General features: G+C 40.5%; 1 non-coding gene across 1 annotated transcript; it reads left to right on the top strand.

Moving 5' to 3' along the window:
- Positions 1-4466: 4466 nt before the first annotated feature.
- On the top strand, positions 4467-7554 carry LOC110599253 (uncharacterized). The gene is made up of 3 exons (XR_013430660.1): positions 4467-4658; positions 5708-5916; positions 7428-7554. It is a non-coding gene; the product is annotated as an uncharacterized LOC110599253 (transcript).
- The last annotated feature ends 298 nt before the right edge of the window (positions 7555-7852 follow it).

Below are 7852 nucleotides of genomic sequence, written 5' to 3' on the forward strand. Positions count from 1 at the left end.
AGCTGGGTCAAATGGTGGTTCCATTCCCAGCTTTCCCAGGAATCTCGATACTGCTTTCCAAATTGGCTGCACCAATTTGCAGTCCCACCAGCAATGTACAAGTGTACCCTTTCCCCATGTCCTCGCCAGTACTTGTTGTTTTTTGACTTCATAATGGCTGCCAATCTTACTGGAGTGAGATGGTATCTTAGGGTGGTTTTGATTTGCATATCCCTGACTGCTAGAGATGGTGAGCATTTTTTCATGTACTTGCTGATTGATTGTATGTCCTCCTCTGAGAAGTGTCTGTTCAGGTCCTTGGCCCATTTGTTGATTGGGTTATTTGTTTTTTTATTGTTTAATTTTTTGAGTTCTTTGTATACTCTGGATATTAGGGCTCTTTCTGAAGTGTGAGGAGTAAAGATTTGTTCTTAGGATGTAGGCTCCCTATTTACCTTTCTTATTGTTTCTCTTGTGGAGAAAAAACTTTTTAATTTGAGTAGGTCCCGTTTGTTGATTCTTGTTTTTAACTCTTGTGCTATGGGTGTCGTATTAAGGAATTTGGAGCCCAACCCCACAATATGTAGATCAGAGCCAACTTTTCCTTCTATGAGATGCCATGTCTCTGATTTGATAACAAGCTCCTTGATCCATTTTGAGTTAACTTTTGTGCATGGCGAGAGAAAGGGATTCAGTTTCATTTTGTTGCATATGGATTTCCAGATTTCCCAGCATCATTTGTTGAAGATGCTATCCTTCCTCTGTTGCATGCTTTTAGCCCCTTCATCAAATATAAGATAGTTGTTGTTTTGTGGATTGGTCTCTGTGTCCTCTATTCTGTACCATTGGTCCACCCACCTGTTTTGGTACCAGTACCATGCTGTTTTTGTTACTATTGCTCTGTAGTACAGTTTGAAATCTGGTATCGCTATACCTCCTGATTCACATTTCCTGCTTAGAATTGCTTTGGCTATTCTGGGTATTTTATTTTTCCATATAAATTTCATGATTTCTTTATCTGTTTCTACAAGAAATGCCATTGGGATTTTGATTGGCATTGCATTGAACCTATAGAGAACTTTTGGTAATATTGCCATTTTGATAATGTTAGTTCTGCCTATCCATGAACAGAGTGTATGTTTTCATCTTCTAAGATCTCCTTCTATTTCTCTCTTTAGGGTTCTGTAGTTTTCATTGTATAAATCTTTCACCTATTTTGTTACATTGATTCCCAAGTATTTTATTTATTTTTTTTGAGGATATTGTGAATGAGGTGGTTTTCCTCATTTTCATTTCAGAAGATTTGTCGCTGATATACAGGAATGCTTTTGATTTTTGCGTGTTGATTTTATATCCTGCCTCTTTGCTGAATTCATTTATTCGCTCTAGTATTTTCTTTGTAGACCCTCTTGGGTCTTGAAGGTATAAAATCATATCATCCGCAAATAGTGATAATTTAAGTTCTTCTTTTCCTATGTTAATTCTTTTAATTTCTTTTGCTGTCTAATTGCTCTGGCTAGTATTTCTAGAACTATAGTGAATAGAAGTGGTGACAGAGGGCATCCCTGTATTGTTCCAGACCCAACAATATGCTGCTTTCAGGAGACTCATCTGACAGGAAAAGACATTCACAGGCTGAAAGTGAAAGGTTGGGAAAAATCATACCATTCATATGGTCCTCAGAAGCAAGCAGGAGTGGCCATACTCATATCGAATAAAATCAACTTCAAATCTAATTTAATCAAAAGGGATAAAGAAGGACACTACATACTGTTAAAAGAAACCATTCCCCACGAAGCCATAACAATATCAATTTGTATGCACCAAATAATGGTGCTGCAACGTTCATAAAACAAACTCTCCTCAAGTTCAAGAACCAAATAGACCACAACACAATAATTGTGGGTTACTTCAACACACTGCTCTCACCATTGGACAGATCCTCCAAACAAAAGCTGAATAAAGAAACTATAGAACTCAATAACACAATCAATAACCTAGACTTAACTGACATATATAGAATATATCAACCATCATCAAGAGGGTATACGTTCTTCTCAGCAGCACATGGATCCTTCTCAAAGATAGACCATATATTATGCCATAGGGCAACTCTTAGTAAATATAAAGGTGTGGAGTTAATACCATGCATCTTATCTGATCATAATGGAATGAAACTGGAAATCAATGATAAAAGAAGGAAGGAAAAATCCTGCATCACCTGGAAAATGAACATTATGTTACTGAATGATCAGTGGGTTACTGAAGACATAAAGGAGGAAATCAAAAAATTCTTAGAGATAAATAAAATACAGACACAACATATCAGAATCTATGGGACACAATGAAAGCAGTTTTAAGAGGGAAATTCATTGCCTGGAGTTCATTCCTGAAAAAAAGGAAAAACCAACAAATAAATGAGCTCACACTTCATCTCAAAACCCTAGAAAAGGAAGAGCAAAACAACAGCAAAGGTACCAGAAGGCAAGAAATAATTAAAATTAGAGAAGAAATCAATGAAGTTGAAACAAAAGAAAACATGGAAAAAATTGACAAAACTAAAAGCTGGTTCTTTGAAAAAATAAATAAGATTGACAGAGCCTTAGCCATACTAACTAAGAGAAGAAAAGAGAGAACTCAAATTACTAACATACAGGATGCAAAAGGCAATATCACAACAGACACTACAGAAATAAAGAAGATATTTAGAAATTATATTGAAACCGTATATTCCAATAAAATTGAAGATAGTGAAGATATCAATATATTTCTTAAGTCATATGATTTGCCCAGATTGAGTCAGGAAGATACACACAATTTAAACAGACAAATAACAAAGGAGGAAATAGAAAAGCAATCAAAAGACTTCCATCAAAGAAAAGCCCAGGACCAGATTGGTATAGAGCGGAGTTTTACAAAACCTTTAAAGTAGAGTTAATACCAATAGTTTTCAAGTTATTTCAGGAAATAAAAAAGAAGACACTCTTCCAAATTCATTCTATGAGGCCAACATCACCCTGATCCCGAAACCAAAACAGATTCTTCAAAGAAAGAAAACTACAGACCAATATCTCTAATGAACCTAGATGCAAAAATCCTCAATAAAATTCTGACGAATCACATACAAAAACATATCAAAAAAATTGTACACCATGATCAAGTAGGATTCATCCCTGGGATGCAAGGCTGGTTCAATATAAGGAAATGAATACACGTTATTCACCACATCAATAGACTTAAAGATAAGAACCATATGATCATCTCGATAGATGCAGAAAAAGCATTCAACACAAGTACAGCAATCCTTTATGTTTAAAACACTAGAAAAACTAGGGATAACAGGAACTTACCTCAACATTGTAAAAGCTATCTATGCTAAGCCTCAGGCTAGCATCATTCTAAATGGAGAAAAACTGAAGTCATTCACTCTTTGGTCTTGATGTGCACAGTGTTCTGTCTGTCCAAGGCACATGTGCTCCTGCAACTTTGCCTGCTTCAGTTCCTCTCTGCCTTCAGCCAGACGAATACCCATGCCCTCACTCTTGGTTATTCTCCCCAGGATGCACACAGCAGTCTGTGGCCACATAGATCTAGATTCAGTGTCCACAGCTCCTAGTTCAACACACAAGTGCTCAGTCTATTGATTCTGTCAGGAATCTGCAGGAAAACTGGAACGTGGTTTATTTCTTGATCATCAACATCTACATGAAACCCTGTTGCCTTCAATGTGGGGTTCACGTTATTGATCAGCTGGTTTTCCTTGTAGCTGATAGAAGCCCATGGGAACTGACAAAAATGTAGGTGCATCTTTCACCATTCCTGGAATCAGTAGGTGGCTATTTATGGGACCCCTGGATGGGCGTGTTGCTTGATCATAAAAAGCTGTTGGTTTTCAAGTCCCCTGGGCACTGAGAGTGCTCGACCAAGGATGAAACAGAGCTTCAGTGGATCTTTGATGTGGTAGATATGAAGATGCTCTCATCTCAGTCCCTAAATCCTGACACCATGCAACCCACTCCCACATGTTAATCAGAGCAAAGGGAGGACTGGACCCTGGAGTCAGTGACAGTCCACCCCTCTGTCTGCTGACTCTGAAGCAGGTTCTTGTCCTTTAATATCAGGAGTCTTCCATCCACAGATCCACACAGTCCTTCAAGACTATCATTTTTACACTGTATCTATTGATTTCATGTAAGATTTCTATATTGAAAACCCTTCAAAACACATATAAACAAAAAAGGCTTTCTTCAGGCCACACACATTCCTCAGTGGGTTATTTTGCAGCACTTGCTATGGGGTCCTGCCTATGAACTCATGCTCACATCCTGATTCTTTTGTTCCCTGAATGATTCCTAAATTGCTCAATGCAAAGAAACTTTGATCACCAGTAACAATATCATTTAATCACTCAGTTAATGTGACAACAAGAAAAGTTAATGATTCCTTTGACTTTACTTCAAAGTCCAGCCTCCCAGTACCTCCCCCAACATCCAATGGTGGCTACATCTTGAACCCCTGCACCTCGCACAGAGAGCTCATCACCATGACAGATGGCTACTTGTGGTTTGAAGGGATACCTTTCTCTGTGCTTGGTTTTAGTTCTGAAGTTTTGAAAGAAGCATGTGCTCAGTTTGTGATAAAGGATGAGGACACAGTATTGGTCACCTACCCCAAATCAGGTAAGCAAACAGGACAGGGACCATCATGGGAAAGGCGGTGGCTGCGTTCCTCTCTTACTCAGCAGATGGATGGCCTGACCTCTTCATGCAAGTGAGCCCTGCTTTGGGGAAGAAAGGGCAGTGCCCCAGGCCACTTGCATCCAGACTAGGACAGAGTGACTAAGTGCTCAGCAGGGTCATCTGAGGTATGAGAGGGAGATATAGGCGTGAATTTTAAGCAGATTTGGGCATTTGTGTGGTGACATGGGAGAAGCAGGTGGAAGAGGGTGACCTGTGAAGACCTACTGGTGAAATACCAGCTGAATAGGAATGAAAAGTCAGAATGGAGGTCATGTGTTGGAGGGGTACTGTAGAGCAGGAGGGTCAGCGTGGACTTGGAATCAGAAAGAGCCTGGAAAATTCAAGGGACTGAAAGGACAGGTGTCATGCACCTACAGGAGAGGGGCTGGGGGCAGGAGCACTGCAAATTGGGCGAGGACTGGGGCCAATGGCCTTTGAAGTGACACAAGGTTGGAAAGTCAAGGGAAGTTGGGACGTATTAGAAGGATCTCAGCCAAGAGCCAAGGGCTGGAAACTACCAAAAATCCACTGGTAGTTTAACATGTAAACAAAATGTGGCAAGTTGATCCAATGGAGTAAGATTCAGCCTTAACCAGGATGACAGGCTGACCCCTTCTACAATATAGGTCAATACTCGGCCTCATGCTAAGTGCAATCTGATGGGCACAAAAGGACAAAAACTGTAGGAATCCATGGGGCAAAGTGTAGTCAAGTTCACAGAAACAGAGAGCCCCATGGTGGGTTCCAGGGCCTGAACGATGGAATTAGTAGGGAAATGATGTTAAGGAGCAGAGAGTTTCAGTTTTTCAAGACAAAAAGCTTCTGGACATCGGCTGAGCAACAGCAGGAACATGCTGAACACTGTTCAGCACCACCCCATGGCATGCTTAAAATGGGCAGATGGTAAAGCGCATGTTATTTATTTTATCATAAGTTTTGTTCACAAGCCAGATGAAGTGAGTGACTATCACTTTTCCTTTTTTATCTAGGAACCCACTGGTTGGTTGAAATTCTCTGCCTGATTCACTCCAATGGTGATACCAAGTGGATTCGATCTGAGCCCACCTGGGATCGCTCACCCTGGATAGAGACAGATATGGGTTACAAACGTATAAATAAGAGAGAAGGCCCGCGGCTCATATCCTCTCACCTCCCCTTCCATCTCTTCCCCAAGTCTTTATTCACTTCCAAGGCCAAGGTCAGTGCCTAATGTTCAGCCCATGTTTTCCCCTTCCATGTGCCTAGGTTAACCCTGCAGATCTGCTGGGCTGAGTGCTCACTGGGTAGATTGGTGAGACTGTGATTCCCAGATATTATTTAGGTTCATGTGGCCACAACCAGACCACACTTGAGTGCAAGGATGTGGACCATTCAGCAGATTAGTCTCAGCTGAATTCAAGGGTAATATGACTGGCTAAAGTCAGAATCTTAGAAAACCACATTCCATGTATAACCAGAATTATAACTGCATCTACACTGGAGTGTTTCAGCATACAGCTCTTACAGATGTCTGCCAATACTCTCTCAATCACAGCCTCCTGCCAGGTATGAGGAAGCATCCAAATCAGTGTTTCCCATATGTGGGGTGCAGAGCCTGCATACCTTAATGAATGCTCACATCCAGGGGACTGCTAGGAGTCCTGCCCAGCTAGGTAATGACGCCAGCCCTCTTCACGTCACTGTGCTCTGTGATCATCAGCCTCTCCAGCCTCCCCATGGCTGATGGATGATCAGCACAAACAGTGGATATCCAAGATCTAACATGCCAAAGTCTATATTTAGGAAGATCCTTTGTTAATCTTGACTTCTGAATTCTTTCATGTATTAAGTTTAATTGATGCCAAGGTCCTAGAATAATAACCATTGTCTTGGAAATGTCACGAAGCGCCTAATAGTGAGTCCCATTTGCATGTCTCCTGTTGGATTCCATTGGCCTCTGCTTGAGTAAACTGAGGCCTGTGAAGGCGTAAGTCCTCCAATGACAACTCCAAGAAAGTCGGTGCAAATACAAAGTTAGTTTCAAATGATTAAGTACCAAGTGGTGTGTGTGTGTGTGTGTGTGTGTGTGTGTGTGTGTTCACTAATCTTAAACAAAAGCCTCCGCATGTGAACAAACATACACAGGTGGTCAACTATCATGCATACCAGTTGTACAACATTTCTATAATCCAAAAATTCTTCCCAGTCCCTGTCTAGCACCAGTGCCCATCACTTGAGGGCAATACTTTCTAGACTTACAGCCACACATTACTTTTGTTTATTCCTGAATTTTCTATAATGCATGCATGCTGTCTAGGTGTCACACATGTGAGACTTGTCGATGGTCTTGAGTGTGAGAATGCTGTATGTGCTATGAATCTGAATATTCCATAATTTATTAATCCAGTGTGCTGTTAGTGATCATCGTAGGAAAGCACACACACCCCTCACCACCTACCATTTAACACTTTCCAGCAGCTTCCCAGGAAGAGTAGACCAGTATCCCAGAATAAAGAGACAAGGTCTTCCTCCTCTACTCCTGGCATATGACCATGTAATAGGAACTTCAAGATGTGTATTTGATGAATGAATGCTGTAACTAATTTATTAAAGGAAACCATTCATATTTAATAAAGATTAAGGAAGAACTACCCAGGGCAAGATCAAGATCAAGGTGGGAAATGACTTAGTGAGACTGATTTTTCTTGTTCTCATTTTCCCTAATTTAAGGTGATATATATCATGAGAAATCCCAAAGATGTTCTTGTGTCAGGTTATTATCATTGGACTATGAGAAAACTATATAAGCAACCAGAGTCACTGGAACAGTATTTTCAATGGTTCATCCAAGGAAATGGTGAGTGTTCTTCACATATAGGGCTCTGTCCTCTACTCTGCTGGTCTTTCTTTTGTTTTGTGGTACACGTATTTTATTCTTCTTCTGCACACTTTTCAAATATGAGAGAAAGCAGACAACCATTGACTCTGTGAGTCTGGCTTGTTTCAATCAGCATGCTGGTCTCCAGTTCCATCCATTTTCCTGTAAATGCCATAATTTAGTTCTTCTTTATGACTGAGTGATATCCATTATGTGTATGAACCACATTCTCTGTATCCATTCATCAGTCAGTGGACACCAAGGCTGGTCCCAGAGC

The sequence above is a fragment of the Ictidomys tridecemlineatus genome, chromosome 15, assembly GCF_052094955.1.
Source record: "Ictidomys tridecemlineatus isolate mIctTri1 chromosome 15, mIctTri1.hap1, whole genome shotgun sequence".
Taxonomy (NCBI): domain Eukaryota; kingdom Metazoa; phylum Chordata; class Mammalia; order Rodentia; family Sciuridae; genus Ictidomys; species Ictidomys tridecemlineatus.